This window comes from Meriones unguiculatus, chromosome 19, assembly GCF_030254825.1.
Source record: "Meriones unguiculatus strain TT.TT164.6M chromosome 19, Bangor_MerUng_6.1, whole genome shotgun sequence".
NCBI lineage: Eukaryota > Metazoa > Chordata > Mammalia > Rodentia > Muridae > Meriones > Meriones unguiculatus.
Genome location: NC_083366.1, coordinates 15724436 through 15747387, shown reverse-complemented (window position 1 = coordinate 15747387; position 22952 = coordinate 15724436). Strand labels below are relative to the sequence as shown.

Here is a 22952-nt window from a genome sequence, read left to right as displayed (position 1 = left end):
TAACTGGAGGCCACAAGAGGGTATCGGGTCTCCAGTTCTATCACTTCCCACCTCATTCCCTTGAGCCCGGGTGACTTCTTACTGAACTTGGAGCAAACCCTGCTGATGCTCCTGTCTCTGCCCCACATTGCATGTGACATGTGCTCACTTCTGGCTTTGTACATGGTTACTGGGGACTTCAATTCAGTCCTTGTGCTTATTCCACAAGCAGTCCTACCCACTAAGCCATGTTTCCACCCCATGTTCAGCAAATATAATCGAATGTAAGCCAGGTGTCAGGGCCTATTATAAATGACATAGCACAAAATCTATTTTTCTGGGAGAGATGCAAGGGGAGGCAGACAGCCTCAATAATCAAATATAGTAAATAAACCATGCTATATTAAGAAAATGATGCATAGCATAAAAAATGAAGTGGTGTTGTAGAAAATAAAAATGAGTGTTGGGATATATATTATTTATTATTTGCACTATGATTATTACAGCAGTATTATTTAACCTGCTGTCACAATCAAATAAGACACAGACACCTGTTAGATTTTATAATTGCCTTATTACCTTGGGCTGGACAAATACTTCCACCTACACCATCTCAACAACCTTACCATCCATCTCCCAGCCCCCATCCAATGCTATATGCCTTAATCACTACTATCTGGGCTACCTTCCATCCATAATCCTAAGATACTTGCTTGTATTCTTCATCTGGGCCTTATCATGCCATTATAGGAGTTCTTCCTCTTGACCCACATGGCTTCTTCTCCATGCTAACCCATCATGGCATCCTCCTTCCTCCCTTCTTCCCCTCCATCTCTCATCCTCTAAAGCCTGGGAACCGTAGCCATGCCTACCCTATTCTGCCCTGCCCAGGTATAGGCTTTTAATCAACCAATCAGGTATAATGTCTTAGGCAGGTTTACAAAACAAGGATAGGTGTAACCAGATCTTGAGGGCCAGTAATTAGCATAAAAATAAAGTACCAAAACAACCCAACAGCTGTGGAGAGGGGCGTCGTGTGTGCAGTGGGCGTGGTGGCCAGGCAAGCCTCAGTGAGCAAGGGACAGCAAGGAGACAAAGGGCAAACAGTAAGGTTAAGTGAGTGTTTGGCGTTTGGTGTGGTGAGAGGGACATTCTGTAGGCAAAGATGACAGTAACTGAGAATTTAGAGGACACGTGACAGAGGGTGTGGCTGTGGACCAGTATGGAAGCCAGTGTGATTGGCGGAAAATGAAATTGGGTAGGTAGGTAGGGAGGGCAGTGGATCTGGGAGAAACTGGGGGAGGGATTGAATAAAGAATGAATGCAAATATTATTACTTTTCTTAAAAAAGAAGAAACAGAAAAGTAGCCCACAAGCTGGCAAGGGAAACGAGATTGAGATAAGGACTTGGTTCTGTTTTGTTTCTTTCCTGTGGGTGCTTCAGTGGGTGTGATCCTGCAGAGCGCTACGGTGGAGAGAACCAGGTGACTTGCTTGGTAGAGTCCTTGAATGGTGGGAGGGAAGTCAGGTCTAGTGCACATGAAGATTAGCTTGGACAGATTGAGTGTCGTTATGGAAAGAAAGAAAGAGTGACAGACTGCAGATGCTTCAGCTGGAGGGACCCGGGGGGAAGTTCTCCTTTGATGGTTTCAATTGTTCGCATGAAGGTGAATTTCTGGATTTCTGTTGAGAATCTTGAAAACTACTGTCTGCAGGAGAGGAGTTGTGAAATGGTTGTCAGCAGGAGTTGGAAAGTAAATGGACTACAGAGAGAGAATGTGATACAGGCAGCATCAGGGGTCATCATGTTCAGAAATTTCAAGCCAGGCATGGCACCATGTACCTGCCATCTGGCTACTAATGAGGCTAAGGCAAGAGGATCACTGATGCCCACAAAGATGAGATGAGACCGAGTAACACAGTGAGATCCCACCTCAGATATACAAGCCAAAGACACTCAGCAAATTCAGGTGTCTTTCTTCCCTGTGTTAAACTACACAGTATAGAAATAGAGCCAGTAAAGTCAGAATTAACCAAGACTTTTTTTACTTACATGAAAAAAACCAAGTTTTTTCATGTAAGTAAGACTGGGAACTTGGGGTATATGGCAAAGATCAACTGTAATGGTTGGCTGGGGGGGGGGTTCAAGCTAGGTTTGCTTGCAAGGGATTAGAGCAAGGATTGGGTGTAAAAGAGACAGTGTAAAAATGGGAGATAAGAAAGATAGATTGCAGATCTCAGTGGGGATGGAGGGTTGTTGATGTCTAAGGACTAAAAGCAGCTAGAAATACTGAAGGGAAAGGTGACAGGAGCATGCCTGGATGGGTCACAGTCACTGGTGATGATAAGATCTGAGGCATGATGTGAAGTCTTAGTGATGAGAGAAGGTGGGGCTCAAACCACTGAAGGACATCCAGTCAAGGACCTGAGCCTAAGCATGGGCAGGATCGTTGCCATGTATACAGAATGTCCTGGAGGGAGTTTGAAATTATAATTGTGAACCAGCAAAGGGGGACTGGTGGGGTGGGGTGGGGTGACAGTAGTAGTGCCAGCAACAAGCAAGTCCTTTTGATCGTATGATTGACAGGTAGTAGAGCTTATTTCTGTGGACCTCATGTCAGACCTTTGCCATGCCACTTCTGACAAGTCACTGCCTCCTGTGCCCTCTGCTTTCTCCCCTGTTGGATGGTGGTGATGATAGTAAACACTTCAATGCTGGGGAGGAATGAGGGTCCGGGAGATAATGTACATAAAAATGCCAAGAGTAGCTCCTGGTGTACAGTAATTAAAGTGTCGTTATGATGGTACACTCTGGATCTTCGTGTAGGACCCCATGCCTCTCCAGTTTAGAGCCAAGTGGCAGCTTATCTTTCTCTCCTTGTGGTGCACTTGCTTCCTAAGGAAGGTTCACTTGTGCTTTTGCTCCATGGCAGTGTGGAAGGTGGATCTGAGCAAGTGGAGTTTGCAAGGAGCCAAGGAGCACAATTTGAGAGCCATTGCAAGATGAAGCCATCTTTTTTTTTTTTTTAAGTAGCAGTGAAGATGAAGATAGAAGAAGAGGAAAGACATCTGCCTACAAAAGTAGGCAGAATTCAAAACTCAAGTCAATGGTGGGTGGATTCACCGATAATGCCTCAGTTTCACATTTTCATGACCAAGCAGAAGAGCTAAACAGTGCAGGAAGAAGCTGCTGTGGCAAAGAAAGGCTTCCCTGGCTAGATTTCTACCAGACCTGGCAATGATCAGAGCATAGGCATTCATCATCGATCCTCTGCGACGTCCCAGTTAACCACCATGTCTACAGCCCTACAGGAATTATAAACACTCGGGAATGTTCCAGAAACATCAATATTAAAATTCTAGCCCATGACTCTTTGCTCTGAAGTTTTCATTTGTCTTACGCTATTTATCCTCAGCCAAACTATTTGTCTCTAATGATCGTGTGCACTGGCATTTTTATGCTAGATCTGGCTCACCTGGTTTGAAGATTGAATCAAACTTGCTTCCTTGGCGAAAGACTTGAAAAACAGATGCTCACTTCTCATCACTCTCAAACTGCACATATCTACTGTACAATCATTTATGCATGCTCATTTGTTAAATTATTTAAAGAATTTGGAAAAGACAGAGGTCTAAAGCAATCTTAACAACTAGCTAAGCCCATCTCCAGGCTTCCCTTGAGCAATTGTTTTTCCCTGGCCACCGGAAACATTTTAGAGCCCCACTGGTGACCTATGTCCACACAGCCACCTGAACATATGTGAGTACACACACATATACACACTCACACACCACCAAACACACAGACATGCAATGACAACATATTATATTAACAACGGTAAGTAAGGAGCAGTGCTTTCTCTGTGGTTGTTTTTCGTGTCTTATTACTTGGTCCCCTGAAGATCCTGTGACGAATGTGTAGGTACTCACTCCTCACACCTGAGTCCTTAAAGAGAAAAGCATTTTACCCAGATCTCAGCAACAAGAGGCCAAGGAACATATTTCCCCCTCCTGGCAGCCTACCAGCTCAGTGACAGTGCTGGCAGGGACCTGTCTCCTTAGCAGGCACTGGCTGTGGGTACCATCCGGTGGCACCATCTCCTTCTGAACTGCCTAGTCGTGGCTACTAAACTCTGTTTTTCTGTGACACAGGTAGGTAACAGGCTAGGATGTGAGCCTTTTCGCCTGGCTGGTTCTAATCCCCGTTATTGCGTATCGGCACAATTGTCATCTCTTCCTTTAAGAACTAAATTAAAAAGCTGCACCCTTCGATGTCCCCCCTCACTCCCAAGCAGCCTGCTGCTGGAGTTGAGAGACAGCTGGCAGCATGCTCAGACTGCGATGGGAAGAGTAGGATAAGCCGATTTTGATTGAAATTCCGCCGTGGGCACCTGGAGGGATTTCATAGCCCAGTGACTCTGTGCGGTGCAGTCAGGATTGGAGGCCCTCACGGAGATGTGGTGCCTTGGCGAGGAGCTTGTGTGGAGGATAACCAACTCTGCAGCCAGTCCTTCCGGCAATGCCATCCCTGCCAGATGCCAGGCCTTCCATGGAGCTTCTGCCATGCCAAATAGCCCAGGAGTTTGTTCCTATGGGGACAACTACATGTCTTTTTCATGCCCCTTTCCTCCCCTCACCCTCTGCTATAGCCCAGTCTTGTTCTTTACTGCTCTGCTGCCATCACTGCTCCCCCACCCCTTCCGTGTCCCCAGAGAGGAGAACCAGAAGAGTCCGTGCTACAAGCAGCCTTGACCCAGGAGACTCCAAGTTTCTAAAGAAATGTTGTAATCGTGTTAAGCTAGGTAATCTTATCTATTTGTGTAACTGCCAGCTTCTAGGCAAAGTGACTCTGACAGTTTGTTGATTTTTAAGCAATGTGCATTTGGAAGCACAAGCCCACTCCTGTCATTTTAAGTTTTTCTGGTACTTCCTAAGGAAGGATTTAAAAATTTAAAAATATTTGAGAATAAAACCTAGCAAAGAACACATGAGGATTAATAAGAAAACCAACTTCATCTGCTTGTGTACCAGTGCCAATTGAATTCACTTTTTCTACGTTATTAGTTACCAGGCCTCCTCCCCAAACATCTCCTTCCCTGCCCTGCTTCTCCTGGGAAACAATACATTTATTCTTCTGTTGACCAGGCAGGAACAGTCTGGCGTTTCTGTTTATTCCTTGATCACAGAACTATATCCTTAGCCCATCTCTCCTTTCTCCCTGCTATGTTCTCTGCCTGCTGCTGTGTGGTCTCTATGTACATTGGTTCATTTTCTGCCCCAGAGAAAAAGCTCCTTTAAAGTCTCATGTTGCTCTGACTTCAGCTCATTTTAGTTTATGATCAAAGAAGGCAACAGCTTTTGTGACCAATTCTAACAGGTGCATCTGCAGGTTTCTGTTTGCAGAGCCTGTGCCATCGGGGTCGGGGCCTGGGCATGCACACATTTCCAGCTGTCAAGTGTTCTCATGCCATTGTCCCCCCAAACACACCTTGCATTCCGCCCTCTACAGGGTTCTGAGAACTTGACTTCCTACAGCCCTCTCTCTCCCCCAGTTGTTCCTGCTTTCTGCTAGTCTTGACTCATCTTTCTGTTGGCCTGGGATGGCAAGCTCCCGGTGTCTTCCACGATTCCGTTATCTTCCCTAAGATATGCTTTTCTTTGTTTGTTTGTTTGCATCAGAATAATCATCAAAACAGAAGCAGAAGCCATTGTGGTTGGTGAGGTCCTCAGACATAGCGCCCTCCCTGACTACAAGGGTGTCACTGCTTCCCTAAACCTCCAGACTGGTACTCCTCACCCCAATCATTCCCCTCCTCCCCCTGAACCTGGAGCCTGCTAATCTCAGCTGCTAAGGCCTGGCTTCCATTTCTAGCATCACTCCTGATGCCTTTCCTAGCATTGCCTCCTCTGCCCATCACATAACTCCCCCACAATTGCCCCAACTCTCCATACTTCTGTTGTAACAGTTGATATTTCTCAGTGCTTATCTAGTGGGAGACAACTATCAAAAGTGACTTGTTACCGGGTCCTAGATTCTTCAGCTTTTATACTCAGAGGGACACAAACTACAGTGTAAGCACAAAGAAACGAAGACGACTCCCACAATGTCTGTAATACATAAAATACAAACAGGAAATGTTACCGCCTGAAGTTTATTAAACTCCTCATGTCATCCTCGGGTGCACAGGAATCCATGTGCACATACCCCCCATGCTGGGGGTCCACTGGCTCACACATATGCACCTTACACATACACACACACATGCATACTACCCACAAGACACATGTAGTAAATGCATAAATAAGATGGAGAGGAGAAAGGCACAGTGCTAACTGGGGACCCCCTGGGGCAGGGTTTCTGGTCATAGCTAGAAGCTGTTTTGTGTTGATGTATAAGCTGTATGTAGCGAGCATTTGTCTTTTGTGAGCAGGCAATTTTAAAGGCCTCTAACCCGACCTCTTAAAGGCCTCTGTCACACACTATTCATTTAATCGCATCTTCTTACTAACCAACCTATTTATCTTTCCAGTGATCTTACTTAGTTTATCCCTGTCACAGGCCAATAATAGTCACCCACGAGAACCAAGTAAAATTCATGGTTATATAAGTATTTTTTAAAAATGAATTATTTGTGAAAGTATCCATTGAAAGGTGGCACTATTTATGACTAATAAGTTTCCTAACTTATATGAACAGTCTAATAACCAAGGTGGTAAGAGCTAGTTTACTGTGCCATTTGGGGCATAATTTCTGTTCTTCCCTTCTGTCCGCCTGTAACCAGCCCCTCCCAAGGCCTCTCTGTCACCCTCTGTGGGAAGCCTTCCCTATAACTCCGGGTTCTGAGTGGTTATAAGACAAGCAAAGAGGCTGAGCTACAATGCTACATCATGGGGAGGAGCCTTGTAAGAACGGTTGTCCCTGACCTTCAGTGGAAAATGGGTTCCAAGACGACCACTCCGTAAACCTCTGGCTGCTCAAGTCAGCTATCTACAGCGGTAACTTGTGGGCTGAGAAGATGACGTACGTGGTAAAGTTCTTGTCTTGCAAACACAAGGACCTGAGTTAATCCCCAGAACCCATGTTAAAACAAAAAAACATGCATGGTCCTTCACAATTGTAATCCCAGCACTGGAGAGAGGGAGAGACAGAAGGATCCATAGTGTTTGCTGGCCTGCCAGCTTAGCCTAATTGATGCTTTCCAAGCCAGTGAGGGATCCTGTCTCAAAACAGAAGATGGATGACACCTTGAACTTTGGAATGACAGCCAACGTTGTCTCTGGCCTCCTCAAGCTTGCTCACACATATACATACATATACACATAAGCACACAAAGAATACAAAATAAATAAAAATAAGTGGTTATTTGCAGACACATCCCCTGTGGATTGTAAAGCTTCTGGATGAGTTCTAAAACTCAGCGCAGTGAGTAGTAAATAAATCGTTGTTGCATGATGCTCGCTATTCCTAGACGAACAAGGAGGCAAGTCTCTGCCCCTTGAGCAGTGTGACCTGTGTATTCTCTCAATAGTTTTGATTGAAGTTTGGTAGAACCCAAGGATAGGAAACCCTTCACAGATGGCTGACTAATACTAATATTTGCTTTGTGAAGATCTTGCGTGAAGCGTGGAAGACGAGATCAAAAGCTAGGACAAGGGCAAATAGGCTGACGTGTTGAAGCCAGGTTAGTTCAGAAAAGGAGAGGCTGAGAGACTCAGCAAGGAACAAGAAGGCAAGCCAACATGGTTCCTGAACAAATGCCAGGAATCCAGGTAGGGCTGATTCCAAGGTAGGGCCTCTTCCAAGACCCGGATTTATTTCTACATAAGACAGTGTACTCTGTAGCACTGGGTACTGAGTTGGACCTAGTGAAGCAAAAATCAATAATTTACAGCTCTCTTGTTGAGATGCCAGCATTCATTTACTGGGCCGCTGGGAGTTAGCAATGATGAGATACCAGGGTTTCTAATAAAATTTGATTTTTTTTTTTTTCAGAGCAAGGCAGTTTGAGACAATCAGTAGCCCCTGGACTTGTTAGAGGTAGCAGATCTTCCAGATCCTCCTTGGGAAGTGACAGAGTGGACAGGCCGCCTGTGTTTTCAAATGCTCTTGTATCAATGACTTTAAGTACTGTGCTCGCTGAAATCTTATTATCCTTCAGCCTGCAGGCTGTCTGGTAGAGGGTGCAATTGTATTAAGTGTAGGAAATGAATGCACTCTAAATTCAAGTGCGGGTACAGACTGCTGGCATCTCTTGGCCTTTTGGATTCCCAGAGCTCCCTCTCACACATCCTTGTTTTCCTTTTCCATGCTTAGCAGAAAACATGTGTTCTTAGAAATATGACAGACAGCAGGTTGAGTGTATATTTCAGTTTTAAAAAATACCATTCAAACATACATGTAAATAACTGTGTGTGTGTGTGTTCACATGTGTACCTGTGGAGACTAGAAGTTAAGCTTGAGTTTTGCTCGTCAGGAACCATTCACATTATGTTTTGAGACAGTGTCTTTCCTGGGACCCAGGGCTCACTGATTAGGAAACACCAGCTGACCAGCAAGCCCTAGGGATGCCCCTTGCTCCCCCTCTCCCAGTTGCAGGATCACATGTATGCATGGCAGCACCTGGCTTTTGGCATGGAGGCTAGTGATTAAAGTCAGGTCCTCATGCTTAGATGGCAAGTTCTTTACCAAGGAAGCCATCACCTCACTGTAGGCACCAAACTTGCTCTTCCTATAATAGAACTTGGCAATTGCTTCAAATGCTGAGACAGGAGGCTGACTTCTGAGTTCAGGGGTAGGGAAGGCCTTCCTCTCAGCCCACCTCCTTCTCTTTCTACTTTTGAACAACACATTTCAGTCTAAATGTAATCCATAAAACACCAGATCCATTTTTCTTTTCTCCAGAGTTTGTGACATTTCTACCCAGGGAACTTTCTGGTTTTCTTAGTTCTTGATAATTAAGGATGTTTAGCATTTACAAGCTGAGGATGAGTGTATAATGACTTTCTGCCTTAGGTCAGTTTCCACAGAAACAGCCTCCAAATCAGAGCCTTGGGTACAGGTGAGTTTCCAGAACCTTGAGACTCAGCAAGTAGGGAAGGAAGCAGAGCAGGAAGGAGGCGGGGAGCAGGAATAGGTTATAAAGCTGTCCCAGCAAAGCATCCATCGTCTCTGGAATCTCCAGAGCTGTGGTGACCCTTAACAGGTTTCTCCTGCATGGAGCAAGGAAGTGTACTAATGAGCACAGCCTCTCATTCTGCAGGTGTGGGTCGTTTCCAGGGAGGGAAGTGTGACCTTGGGCAAGGGAGCTTTTATGCTGTAAGAACTGCCTTCAGAAAGACACAGCTAAGAGGAGTCGTCCACCAACACTCCCAATACCTAGAGTGTCACCTTGGGGTGAACAATCAACACTCACCAGCATCCCTGCCCTGACCACCTTCCTCCATCCTTAACTCACAACACAACTTGCATCCACCACCCATTTCTTCCCTCTTCCAACCTCCTGCTTCACTTTTTCCTTTGTGTGTGTGTGTGTGTGCTTTTGTACGTATGTGTGCATGAATGCATGGATCTGAGAGGAAAATCTTGGTATTGTTTACATCCCTTCTTCCTTTTGAGACAGAGTTTCTCTTCGGCCTGGAATCTTGCTAACCCAGCTGACCAGTAAGCTGTAAAGAGGGGACCTTCCTGTATTCATCCCCATCTCACCGTTGCTAGCATCACGAGCATACGCCACGCCAGTCTTTTTAGGGGGTTCTGGGATAACAACTCAGGCCTTTATACTTGGGAGGCAAGTGTTTACCCACTGACCCATTGCCCCAGCCCATCATAATCAAGGTATAAAATTTATACATTGTAAAGTTCATTCATTTTGAGCGTGGCATTTGGTGATCTTTGGTAAATTGACCGTTGCCAAAACCATCACAGTAATCTAGTTTTAGAACATTTCCATCCCATAAGTAGCGTGCACTTTAAAAGAAATAGAATTTGAAGCGAACCATTTTAATGAGATTTCAGTGCAGGGGACTTAAGTTCTTAACTGAAAGGATCTATTGATAGACATAATTTGAGTGAGCACAGTTCCCTTTGACAGTTATTTGAGGTCTCAGAAGACCCTGGAAGATGTAACTAACTGAAAGCTTAAGAAAAGTAGCTTTAACTTCCTTTGCTAGGTGGCCCATTCCCAGAGGCTGTCCAGGAGTACCGTGTCTGACAAAGGGCTCTGTGCTAAAAAATCTACTTTATTTCCCAATGAAAGCAATTCTGTTAGAGAGAGGGCGGCTGTGCTCAGTGAGTATCGGTGGCAGGCAGCAGGAGAGAACGAGTCCAGCAAGACACAGCCCATGTCTGTGTCAACAGAAAGGCGAGAAAGAAGCTGCATAGGGAAGATGGATTGAGAAACAGACACAAGAAGCCTCTTCGTGTGTAAAATATCAAGACCTCAAACTAGGCTATTTATTTCTAAGGTGAAATAGGAATATCTCTTAAATGATATATTTATCATTCCATAAATGAGAAAGTAGGTTTAGAAAAACAGAACAGGGCACCTTTTCAGAGAGTTTTATGGTATATTCATAAAATTCATAGCATAAAACCTACTTTTTATTTCTTTATTTCAAATGTGTTTTTATTTCGTTTCATTTTATTTTATATGCATTAGTGTTTTGACTGTGTGTATGTATATGTAAGGGTGCCAGATCCCCTGGAACTGGAGTTACAGATAATTGTGAACTCCATGTGGGAGTTCAACTCCAACTGGGAGTTGAACCCAGGTCTCTGGAAGAGCAGTCAGTGATCTTAACCACTGAGCCATCTCTCCAGCCCCCAAACTTACTCTTTTAGGACATACAATTTGGTGTTTTCAAGATGTTCTCAAGGCTCTGCAGCCACTATCCATAATTCCAGAGCATCTGTATCCTCCTCCCTCTAAAGTAGGCTCTCTATTCGCTTTCAGTCTCTCTTTGTTGCCCAGGCCAAACGCTAATCTGCTCTCTCAGCTGGAGCCTCACCTGTTCTGGTCATTTCACGTAAACGGAATCCTGCAGTGTGGGGGCTTGCTGTGTCCAGCTTGTTCTCTCCGTGTTGCGTTCTCAGTGTGCTTGTGATGTAGTCACACACATCAGAGCACTATTTCCTTTCGTGAGTGAACAGTCTGTATTTACTGTGTGTGTGCTGTGTGTTGTTTATCCACAATCCACTGATAGACCTTTGGATCCATTTCTCCTTTTGGGGGTATGAAAAGCAAGACTGCTGTGAATGTGGATACAAGAGCTTTTACATGAAGGCCTTCTCAGTTCTCCCGTGTGTATACTTGGGAATGAAGCTGCCGGGCCATGGTCAAACTGTGTTTTAGCTTTGTGAGGAACTGCGAGCTGCTTTGCAGCACAGCTTCCTGTCCCAGCCAGATGTTTGTCATGGTGATAAAGTCCCTGAGCGAATCAGCTAGTTCATTTAGGGTCATAGCTTAGGTGACCACCATCACTTGAAAAACGCAAGAGAAGATATTTGTTGATTTTGCAACATTGAGGCCGACGAGTGACTCAAACTTGCTTTGCTATCACTGGTAATGTAATGGGTAGCGGTCTCGTTCAATGTCACGCTACGGCTTTTTCCTTCTGCAGTGAGTGGGAAGGGTGAACCTGTGGGTGCTAGGAAGCAAAGGATGCAAAAATACATCTGGGAAAACGCTTCTTGTCCACAGCAGCAGGTTGCAGAACACATGGGCAATGTGTTTCACGAGCTGCCTGCCCCACAGCCGTGAGCCATGCTCTCCTGTGAGATTGAAACTATTTGGGTGGAGGGAGAAAAAACCTGGTGCCATGGCTGCTCGTCTGCACCTGCTGCATTGCATTGTCTTAATTCTAAAAGAGCACGTGTGCTTGCAGAGACGCTTTTGTGCATAAGGCATAACTGCACAGTTATAAGGAATGGCTCAAGGAAATCTGTCAAAAAAAAAACCAACAACAACAAAAAAACCTCAACAGTAAAGTGACATCCCTTAACTGCTTTCATTCTATAATTTTTGTCTGTCTGGTTTGCCCCACCCTGTCTATGTGGATGGATTGAATCATGACATTGCCAGTCAGTCATCTACCCCCTGAGTGTGGGGGTGGCCACCTTCTCCCCACACACTGCTCAAGATCACTAATCTGCCCACTAGCACATCATCTAAATGTATTTTTGGCATACTGTTTTAAAGTAATGGCTGTGAAAGGATGCTAAAGGCTTTTGTCATTCAGATGATTTCAGCTGTGACCTCCTATTGTACAGTAAAACACTAAGCTGTGCCCAGGCTCCCTTTGCAAAGCCAGATACAATAGCCATTTCCTGGAGGTAGACTTAGGACGTGAGCATTCTTTCAGGATGTGGACTACTTGCTCTTAAAAAAAGAGAGGAAGGATAGGAAGGTATGATACTCAAACTCAGGTGGCTGAGAGAATTGAAAGTGAATGAATGAATGAATGAATGAATGGACAGATGGATGAATAAGTGACTGGAGTAGAAATTCCAAGAGGAATGATTCAGCAATCAGTGTGCTAGAGGATGAAGGCTACAGGATGTTTCTGTTATGAGCGCCCGGGCATGTGCATTGAGGTTTACATGGCTATGTGAGAATGTCATGCCCAGCTAGGCCCAACTCTTACTCAACTACAAAATTTTGTATAGCTTGTAGTGTGTGTGTGTGTTTGTTGGTTGGGGATAGAAAGAGATCAGATGTATGATGTCAACATCAAGAATCTTCCTTTACTAACCCTTATCTCATTTGTGAAACAGCTCTCACTAAACCTGGAATTTGCTGACTGAATTCCCAACCACTGAATTTATTGGCCCCTGGGTAGCAAATATCAAGTTTGCTCTCTCCTTGCGCCATTGACCAAGCAGGGCCCAGGGATGAAACAGTAGCAAGTGAGGCAAATGTGGCCTCACCTTTGTGGAATTTCCCCCTAAGGGATAGGGTAGGTCCAGGATAGGAGGAGAAACTTTACACAGATGCACATGCGGGTAATTGACTACAACCAACAAGTGCTATGCAAAACTACAGACTGCTAAGAGAAAATGAAGCAGAGGACCTAATGTCTGGGCAACAGGAAAGTAGGACATCTAAGCTGGCATCTTAAGTGATAAATAAAGGCAAGAAGCTAAAGATATGCCAAGGATTGATATTGTTCAGCAGGGAAAGAACTTGCCACCAACCAAGACTGGTGACCTGAGTTTGGTCCCTAGGACTCACATGGCAGAAGAGGACCAGCTCCCACGAGCTGTCCTCTGACTTCTGCATATGTGATGTGGCATAAATGTGCATGTGCACACATGATAGATAGATAGATAGATAGATAGATAGATAGATAGATAGATAGATAGATAGATAGATAGATAAATAGATAGATAGATGATTCTTTTAATATGCAGAGATTCAGTAGATACAGAGAATCTCTGCCCCAGCAGTTGCCTGAGAAAGGCAACCTTTAGGTCGTCTTTGTTCTTTTCAAAGCCACGTTAAGGCTTTCTTTGCTTATGTAAATGTATATGTCCTCCCTTGTATGCATTAAAGACGTTCCATGGAGAGTCACATTAGCTAAGAAACATCAGAACAAACATCAACACCTACAGTTCAGCCTGATAAAGATGATGAGTGACAGGACTGAAGTGCATCCCTTAGGTGCAACATAAAACCGAGTGTATCAGTTTTCTTCAGATTCTGAATCTTTAAGCATATGTGGATTGCATAATTGTTCTCCATCAGTTTGGAACACATTTACTCAAGATAGGCCATGATGTGCTCCCAGGCAGCTGGCAGTCCTCCACATGGGAGCTGTCGCTTGTTCAGAGTCTATAACCAGGTCCTGTCCTGAGACTCATTCCACAGCCTATTCTTGTTCAGTTGTTAGCTGCTGAAGGAATGCAAATTTTCTATTGCACTACAGAAAGTAGGATAGAACAAAAATCGTGCTTCTGTAATGGCCAGTCTTTGTTGTCAACCTGATCTAACTGAGAGTCACTGGAGAGATGATAAGGCACACCTCTGGGTGTTCAGGCATTAACTGAGGGGGAAAGTCTCTCTGGATACAGGTGGACCCATTAGGCTAGGGGTGGAGGCTACACGAAATAAAAAGAGAAGGAAAAAGCTGATGAGATTCACGCCACCACACACCTACTCTGCCACCATGGAGCCACCCGCTACCATACCTTCCTTGCAGGGTAGACTGAAAGACAAGATAAAGCCTCCCTCCCTTAAATAACTTTGTGTCAGGCATTTGGTCACCCCGATGAGGAAAGTAGTTAATACTTCTGCCAAATAAAATCTTCCTAATTGGAACTAATTGCACAAAGGCTGATATGTAATTGTCAAAGTGCTAATTATGGAAAATTTCCAGACTCGTATTTAATACATTCAAGACCATCTGTTGTCACAAAGCTCAGGCTGAATGAGTTCATCCAGGTTACTTGTCATCTGAGGCTAATAAGAACTTCATTAACCTACAGCATCCGAGGCAATGTGCCACACTGGATTGGTAGCCTTCCCGCCCACATCTGCAAGTCCTGAGACACGTAGAAAAAGACCTGTCATTGTGGAATCAAAAAACTCAATTGTAAGATCGCTTAGAAAGGCAGACTTGCCCAAATTTCTAACCTAATGCTTGCACATGCTAAAAAAACCCAGCCCATCTGTGGGAGTAAAAAAAGCTGGGCCTCCTCCACTGTAAAGAACAGGCAACCCCAGTGTCATCCTGGACTGGTGGCAGCAACTCTTTGTTCATTTAAACTCCCTCCACGAGGATGCCTTGCCAGAATTTCACCAAGACAAGGGAAAAACCTTTCCTCATTGTTTAACTTATTTTTAAAACATGTAGAATCACTCCTTTTATAGAAGAGAAAACGAGTCTTGGATAATTCGGTCCCATGTGCCCTTCTTTGCATTCTCAGGACTTGTTCAATGCCAAGGTGTAGGAAGCGTTGTATATGCCAGGGACTGGGCATGGTTCCCTGAGCCCTGCCTTTGTCTTGTTCTCTGCCTTCTTCATACTTGTCTTTCAGTAGTGTTGGTCAGGCTGGACCAGGTGCCATCTTGATTTCCATGAAATTACCTTCTTCCTTTGTTTCCTACCTTTCTGACTAGTCCTTAGTTCCCCCTTGTCCTACCCAGTGCTTACATTATACCCCCTTTTTCTCTAACTTAGCTACTCTGTCTTGGTAGAAAATTACTCCTGTCCCTTGACTGTAAAGATCTTTCATATGCTGATGTCTTACTAGTTGGCAATGCTTTCTTTGGCTTGAGTCTATGAAATTTAGATTATAATAAGAGCTATGCTCTTGATTTCTCTACCTAGTAGGCATTTCAGGTCTACGTATCCTACCCAGGGCTCTAAATCTGTGCCATCCAACATGTGACTCCTAACACTAACTAAAGTTAGATAAAATTAAAAGCTATTTCTTCAGTTAACTAGCCACGCATTCCTAGCGACTACCATATTGGACAATAGAGAAAATGAGTATTTCCATATTAGAAAATTCTGTTTTCCAACACCTTACATAATTTTACTCTTCCAAAACTATACTTTCATCAGGATCCTTGTATTAGCTAGGGGTTTCTATGGGAACAAAAGCACTAGGTAGTGATTGGTTGGTTGATTGACTAGCATAGGTTCATGTGAATAAGGAGACTGAGATATCCCACAATCTGTCATCTGCAGGTGAGAGGCACAGGAAAGTCAGTGGCATAATTCAGTCTACATGCATAGGTATGCAAGCCAGGGGGCAGTAGGATACAAATGCATGTCTAAAGATGGGGAAAGACTAGTATTTCAGCTCCACCCATCAGTCAAGAGGCATAACAGATTTTATGGTACCCACCCATGTTGGAGAAGGCTGACTAATTCACTGAGTTTGTCAATTTAAAAAGCAATCTCTTTCAGAAATGCCCTCAAAAACATTCTTTGAGATCATGGTCACCCAGAAACCTGGGCACCTAGTAACTCAGCCAAAAAGTTACTGAGAAAAACCACCCATTGCAATTCGCATTTGAAAGAGTGGTGTCACCATCTACCTATTCCTCAAGTCAAAAATCAAAGACATTCTGCAATCTTCTCCTCCTTGCCTATCGACGTGACTTCATCTGTGAACCCACTGTGTCTCCAAAACAGGTACCACCCCTATCCAGTGACTCAGTCAGATACCAGCCCCTCCACTTACTCTCCCCTCATCTGCCTGTTTCCGCCCTCGCTCGTACAACCCATCTCCAGCAGTAACCAGAGTGAATGTGGGTGTGTATGAGATCGAAATACATTATATGAAATTCCCAAAGAACTAATCAAAAGTGTTTACTCTTTTGAGAATACTGTTTAGATCTGTACCCGCTTTTTAATTGGATTATTTGTTTTCTTGATGTTCAATTGTTTGAGTTCTTGATATGTTTTAGATGTTAGCTCTCTATTGGATATGTAGTTAGTGAAAATATTTTACTGTTCTGTAGCCTGATGTTTTGTCCAAATAATAGTGTCCTTCACCTTAAAGAAGTTTTTTTCAGTTTCATGAGGTCCCATTTATTAATTGTTTTTTCCTGTGTGCACAATGTCTCTTGTTCTTCTCTTGGGTACTGGAGAGCAAATCTAAGGCCTTACATAAGATAAGCCCCCCTTCCACTGCTGATACCATCTTCCTCTTTTTATAAGGTAGCTTTTTATAAATACTAGGATGAACTATTTTTCCTTAATTAACTTTTTCAAAGGCTCTGCCTCTGGTTGGAGATACTGGGGTATACTGGGGAGTTAAGATTTCAATGTATGGATTTTAGGGTGGGAGACACAGTTCAGCCCCATGGCACCAGATATAAAGGAGACAATATAGCCAGAATCAAAATATAATGATACACAGGGGGTTAAACTTTTCTGGTCCATTAGCTGGAAAATCATTTTGTTTGTGTTTTAGAATTCTCTGAACAGATTGAAGCCTGGCAGATATTGTGAAATGGAATTCTAAGAATAAATTGTTTTTGAAAATTATTAAAGTAGGATTTGATGAAGGGGGAGAGCATTGTGGCAAAGGTGGGGTACAATAAAGCCTTGACCTCACTGTACTGAGTGAGGAAGTCCCCCAGGAGCAGAGTGGGGGCGCAGACTTCAGTTCAGGAATGGGAGAGTGAGGGGCTGCCCTGACTGGCGGAGGGAAATCCCAGGCTCTATCAAGTTGACACTTGATTGATGAAAAGGTGGAAAAGGGAAACTGGCCTTGCCCCATCTGCCCTCCGGGTCTCAGGCTTTCTCCACTGAAATATGCTTTGTTGGTAGAGCCTCCTAGTCACGACTTGTATCATTCAAGAAGACCTTCCCCCAGCACTAGTTATAAAGAGAACACTCTGTTCTCAGAAAACACATGTTTCTAGCCAGCTTGACTAGGATGGAGGGGTGCATGAAGACCACATTGCTCTTCCTCAGTATGCCTTCCTCCTGCCATGTTTTAGGATACTTCGTTACAGTTATATGCAACTTCTTATGACAATTTATTGTCCATGGAGCATGGGTGGCCCTCTTTGGTCTTCTTCCTGTTAGTCGATCACATCTAAGTAATGTTCTCGGGTAGACTAGTGGAACCCATTTTCCAGCCATCATGATGGACACTTCTTTTGGTGAATGTGTGTGTGGTGTTGCTAGACAGTGTATTAGTTGCTTTTCTCATGACTGTTATCAAATGCCTGACAACAAACAACTTAAGGAAAGAGATAATTTCACTTATAGTTTAAGGCAGTGGTTCTCAACCTTCCTAATGATGTGACCCTCACCACACGTTGTGGTGACCCCCAACCATAAAGTCATTTTCTTGCTACCTCATCACTGTGATTTTGCTGCTGTTACAAATCATAAATACATGATATGCTGGATATCTGATAAGCAACCCCAAGGAGGTCACAACCCACAGGTTGAAAACCACTGGTTTAAGGGGATACAGCCCATCATAGCAGGGACGACACAGCAGCAGGAACATGAAGTGGTTGTCTACATGGAGTCCAGTGTCAGGGAAGAAAGATAGCACAGGAAGTGTAATACCAAAGCCCGCATCCCTCACCCCCAGTGAGGCTTTCTCCAGTGAGGCTCCAAAGTGGCACCACCAGCTGCGGGGAGGGGCACCAATGTTCAAATGTGCTAGCCTATGGCTAACATTTCACATTCACACTGTAACAATTGTACATAGTACAATTACTTTACATAGTAATGAGCATTAAATTTAAATGTAACAGAACACTGTCTTTTAAAATTAGGTGGTGGGGGCTATTTGGGACAGTCCAACAGGCAATGTACTTGTTACAAAAGCTTCGGGATCTGTGTTGGACCCTCAGCACCCAGAATTGGGTAAATGAGATAGGTGAATCCCAGGGTCTCACTGGCCAGCCATTCTAAGCAAATCAGTTAGTGAGTACCAGGTTCAGTGAAAGACCCTACCTCAAAAAGAAGGGGGAAAGTGATTGAGGAAGATACTCAACATTGACCTCTGACCTCCACACATACACACATGGGCTGCCACATACCAATACAAGTGTGTGTGTGTGTGTGTGTGTGTGTGTGTGTGTGTGTGTGTATCCTGACAGAGTTACACTCAATAGTAGTCTACAGTAGCGCAGTCCAAGCTTAAAGTTTTCTCAGTCTGGTAACTTTGAAATGATATGTTTCTTGACAATTATTTTTCCATTCATAGGGATTTATATGGTTTAAAGGTTTTACAAATACGCTGAAATTTTATTAAGATTGTGACATCAAAGTATTTCACATTTGCATAATAAGTTGGCACACGTTACGACAGCATCACTGTAAGAGGCAAAGAGGATGAGAGACTGTGCAAGCAAAACTTTAGTGTAAAGGCTTGCTGCTCTAGAAGACATCAGAGCTGGCATCCAGGAGAGTAAAGAGAGCTGAGCCATCTTTTCTGTCTTGGTTCCTTGGTGTTTGACAGCCAGTTTGCCTTCCTATGTCTGCATTCCCTAAGCTGAACCTCTCCATCCAGGGCCACTCTGTAAGTCAGCCTTCTGAAGCTCACTGAAAATTAATACTCATGATGATATTAAGATTCTGATCATGGGGCATCCTTAGGAGGTGATTAGGGGGAGACTGGGGCTAATGCTCCATAGAAAAGTACTTGCCATAGAAGCTTGAAGACCTGGGTTCTATCCCGAACACTCACACAGGAAAAGCTCTCTAGTGAAACAGTATGTATCTTTGATGATAAAGCCGGAAAGGTCCACAAAGAGTCCCTGGGGTTTATTGACATGGACCTCTGGCCTCCACATGCCTAGGCACACATGTGCACACACATGCCATCATGCACACACACATACATGCATATATACACACAGAGGTGATTAGGGCTCTCATCTCGTATATGAATGCATCTGTTTGTATAACGAATGGATTAATAGCTAATGGAGTCTTTCAAGTGAATTTGCTGTAAAGGCTGCTTTGGCTGGGTCTCTTGTGTACCCATTTTACTCTCCATGCAATACCCTACATGCTTTCTGACTCTACCAGCAAGAAGCCCTTTGCCTTTTGACCTTGGATCAGAAGCACAGCCAAGATAAAATTCATCTTTATAACTCACCTAATCTACATTATGTTAATAGCGATAGGAGACAAAGACAAGCTCCATTAATTCGTTGTGTTGTATAATCCATTCTTAGGCTTCTCCTCCCTTTCCCAAATCTCCCATACCTCACCCCCATCCTAATTTCCTTCTGATTTGTTGTCCGCTTTAATTGGAGAGTTCCATTTTTAAAACAGAGCTTGAAACCTTACAGCAGAGGTTTCCTAATGAGGCAGCCTCTCCACACAGCCCACACAGGTCAGCCCGCCTCAGAACGAGACCTGTGTCTTGCCATGAGTAAGCACCTTCCTCTGTTGGTTCTGGAGCAGTACAGCTTCTCATATCTGCTTCACACGTGGTTTCCAGAAGAAGCAGGTGTCTCTTTTCTTCTTCTTTAGATTCTATGATTGTCTTATTTACCTTGGGCTGGACAGGTATTTCACCCACACTGTCTCAATATCCTCACCCTCACCTCCCAGGCCCCATCCAATGCCATCCACCATAATCCTCCTCATCTGGTCTACCTTCCATTGATAATCTCAAGATACTTGCTAGTATTTTTCATCCGGGCCTTTTCACGCCATTATTGGAATCCTTCCTCTCAGCCCGTGTGATTTTTCTCCACACTAACCCATTGCGGTCTCCTCCTTCCTTCTGTCTTCCTGTCCGTCTGTCTCCCATGAATCTTCTGTCCTCTCCCTTTTCTGAGGAAAAGGGGATTAGGGAAGGAGAGAGGATGGGACTAGGAGGGAAGAGAAATGGGGCTACAGCAAGGATGTAAAGTGAGTAAGAAAAGAACTTACACCTGTGCATTACACAGTGCCCATCACAAAGCGTCCACCGCCTATGGCTGTCGGAAGTCGGTCCAATGCATGTTTCTGGCCCTCAAGATCTGGTTACACCTGTCCTTGTTTTGTAAACCTGCCTAAGACATACCTTATTGGTTGATTGTACTGCCTATACCTGAGCAGGGCAGAATGGGATAGGCGTGGCTAGAGATTGCAGGTGTCTTAATGTAGGAAATGTATTTTCTCGCAGCCCAAGTGGCGGTGGCGGGGGGTGGGGAGAACTAGAAGCATAGGTTAATTCTGTAAAGAACTCTCATTTTGGCTGTGGTGTCCTCTCTGGCAGATGGGACAGAGACCCCCTTATAAGGATCTAATTCATCATGGAGGTGCCACCTTTCATGACATTATCTCAACCTAAGGATGTCCCGAAGGTGTACCCCCAAATACTGTCACTTTGAGACTTACAGCTTCAAAGCAGGAATTGGGAGATGCGTTCATTTCTTAAGAGTGGGCTTGGAAAATGGGTGCCTCATGAGATTCTTTTTGAGAGTATGAAGTGATTTACAAATTGAAGATTTCTTTTTAAATTAATATTGTTACTTTCTCCTGTCAAGTTTATAAACATTTCCCCAGGGCCCTGGTTTCTAAGGAAACCAAATTCTTCCTGAGCAATGTTCGGAAGTAAAACTTGGATGCAATCTGAAGTTTAAGAAGTAGAATGTTAAATGAGCAGATAGCGAGGCCCGTGACAGCACATGCCATTCCTTGATGCTGCTGCTTCATCTTTCGCCGCACTGCTGCCCCCTGGCAGTGCACATATTTTCGTTTTACAGAATCCATCAAGACTTTACATATCGCACTGTAGAAACAGACCTTCCAAGAGGAGGAAGCAGGGTGCATGAGGGTCAAGGGAGCAGGCAAGGCTGGGTTGGGGAATGCTCAGTTGAGAGGTGGCATGGGGGGACTGTCGCCTCTCCTCCAGCAGCTGCAGAGGAGACCCGGTGGTGACAGGCTGGCCTGTGACGGGAGGCTGGCATTGAAGGTGTGGCAATGCTAAGGGGCGAGGGAGGTCTCCTACTTCTCTGCATCCGAGGCTACTCAGCCACCGCTGAGTAGTGGGCAGCTGGGAGAAGCTGAGTGAGCGCTGAGTAAATAATGAGGTGGATACCTGCAGGGCATCCACAGCTCCCCTTGCCGCACAGTATGGTCCTCCTGTGGTAGTACCCTCCCCGGTTCTGCAGCGTGTCAAACATTGACACACACTGGGGTTTGGGAAGCCCTTTGTAGTTCTAGAAAAACAAAGAATGTAGAGATTTCAGCAACGCTTGCCAAGATAGGACGTCTTGGGAGCTTGGCTCACTGAAGGATGGATTGTTTAGACAACATGGTCATTTGAAAATACTGTCATCTTTGTTGTTCCCCGTTTCTTTTCACTCTGGGTTGCTTTTTATTTCTCCCGAGTGCTTTCCCCATCTAGACTGTCAGTTTGTTTTGCAAGGGAAAAGTTATCCAACAACATTATTGTTCGGAACAACTACAGGTATCGGAATGAAACTCAAAAACACAGGTCTTTTATAGCTGCAGTCGTTTCTGTTTTCATTATTAGCTTTTTACAGAGACAGTTTCAGTGGATCCATTATTGCACATTAATTGCCATGACTTGCAGAAAGTGAATCATATCTTTGTGTGTACACTAACATCTATCTTTTATTGTATTAAAAACTGTAAAAGAAAAAGAGTTGTTTTAAAATCTGGTTTATGATTTTAATATTTCTAATACATATGTTTTATGTGTTTTTGAAATTTTGGGGGATTTTTAATAGTGCATCCCCTGAGTTTATCTCCACAATGCCTTAATGAGTTGTTCTTTTAGTGATACATATGTTCCCAAACTTTGAAGGTAATAGGTTGAGTTGTTTCTGTTCTAGGTTGCTCTGTTTTGTTTTTTCATCAGGGTTGCATCAGCATAGAATGGTGGGATGAAACAGCAGGGTCAAAGCCAGCATCTTTCCCTGCCCTGAACTATGGCCAACACACAGTCACATTTTAATGCACATTAAAAACCCCAAGCCCACCAAATGAAACATAAAACTCAAAAGTAAATTAGAATGAACTGTTGTCACTAGCACCACAAGAGAGCTGTGTGATGTAATGCCCTCCTTTTCATTATTCTGTTTTGTGTCAGGGTCTCACCATGTAGCCCAGGCTAGCCCCAAACTTGCAGTCTTTCTGCTTCTGCATCTCAACTCTTGGGTTTGGAGGTATCACCACACACCATAATGTCCTTTCCCTACCCTCTTTCTTTTCTGTAAATTTTTAGTGTCTTTGCGAGTCTGATAACCTTCCAGGGTGTGTATCTATTCATTATTAAAAAGGGTTGACTAGATTCATCCAGTCATTTCAGTAGGTGGAAAGGCCAAGAACCCAACCTGCCACTGAGAGACTAGTACATTGCTCTCAATGCTGTCTTGTCCTGTAAGACCCTCACACATCAGTCCAGTGTCATCTGCTTATTTTGGATGATGCTTCATCATGGAGGCCATTTTGACTACATTGTCACAGGAGAATAGAGAATAGAAACCAAGCTCAGGAAATACTTCTTAGGGATAGCTATGCCAAAT

General features: G+C 44.1%; 1 protein-coding gene across 3 annotated transcripts in view; it reads left to right on the top strand.

The window, feature by feature from the left end:
* The window catches only part of Camk1d (calcium/calmodulin dependent protein kinase ID), a 414346-nt gene that overhangs the window by 327817 nt on the left and 63577 nt on the right, over positions 1–22952 (top strand). The gene's annotated exons all lie outside the window — the stretch shown is intronic.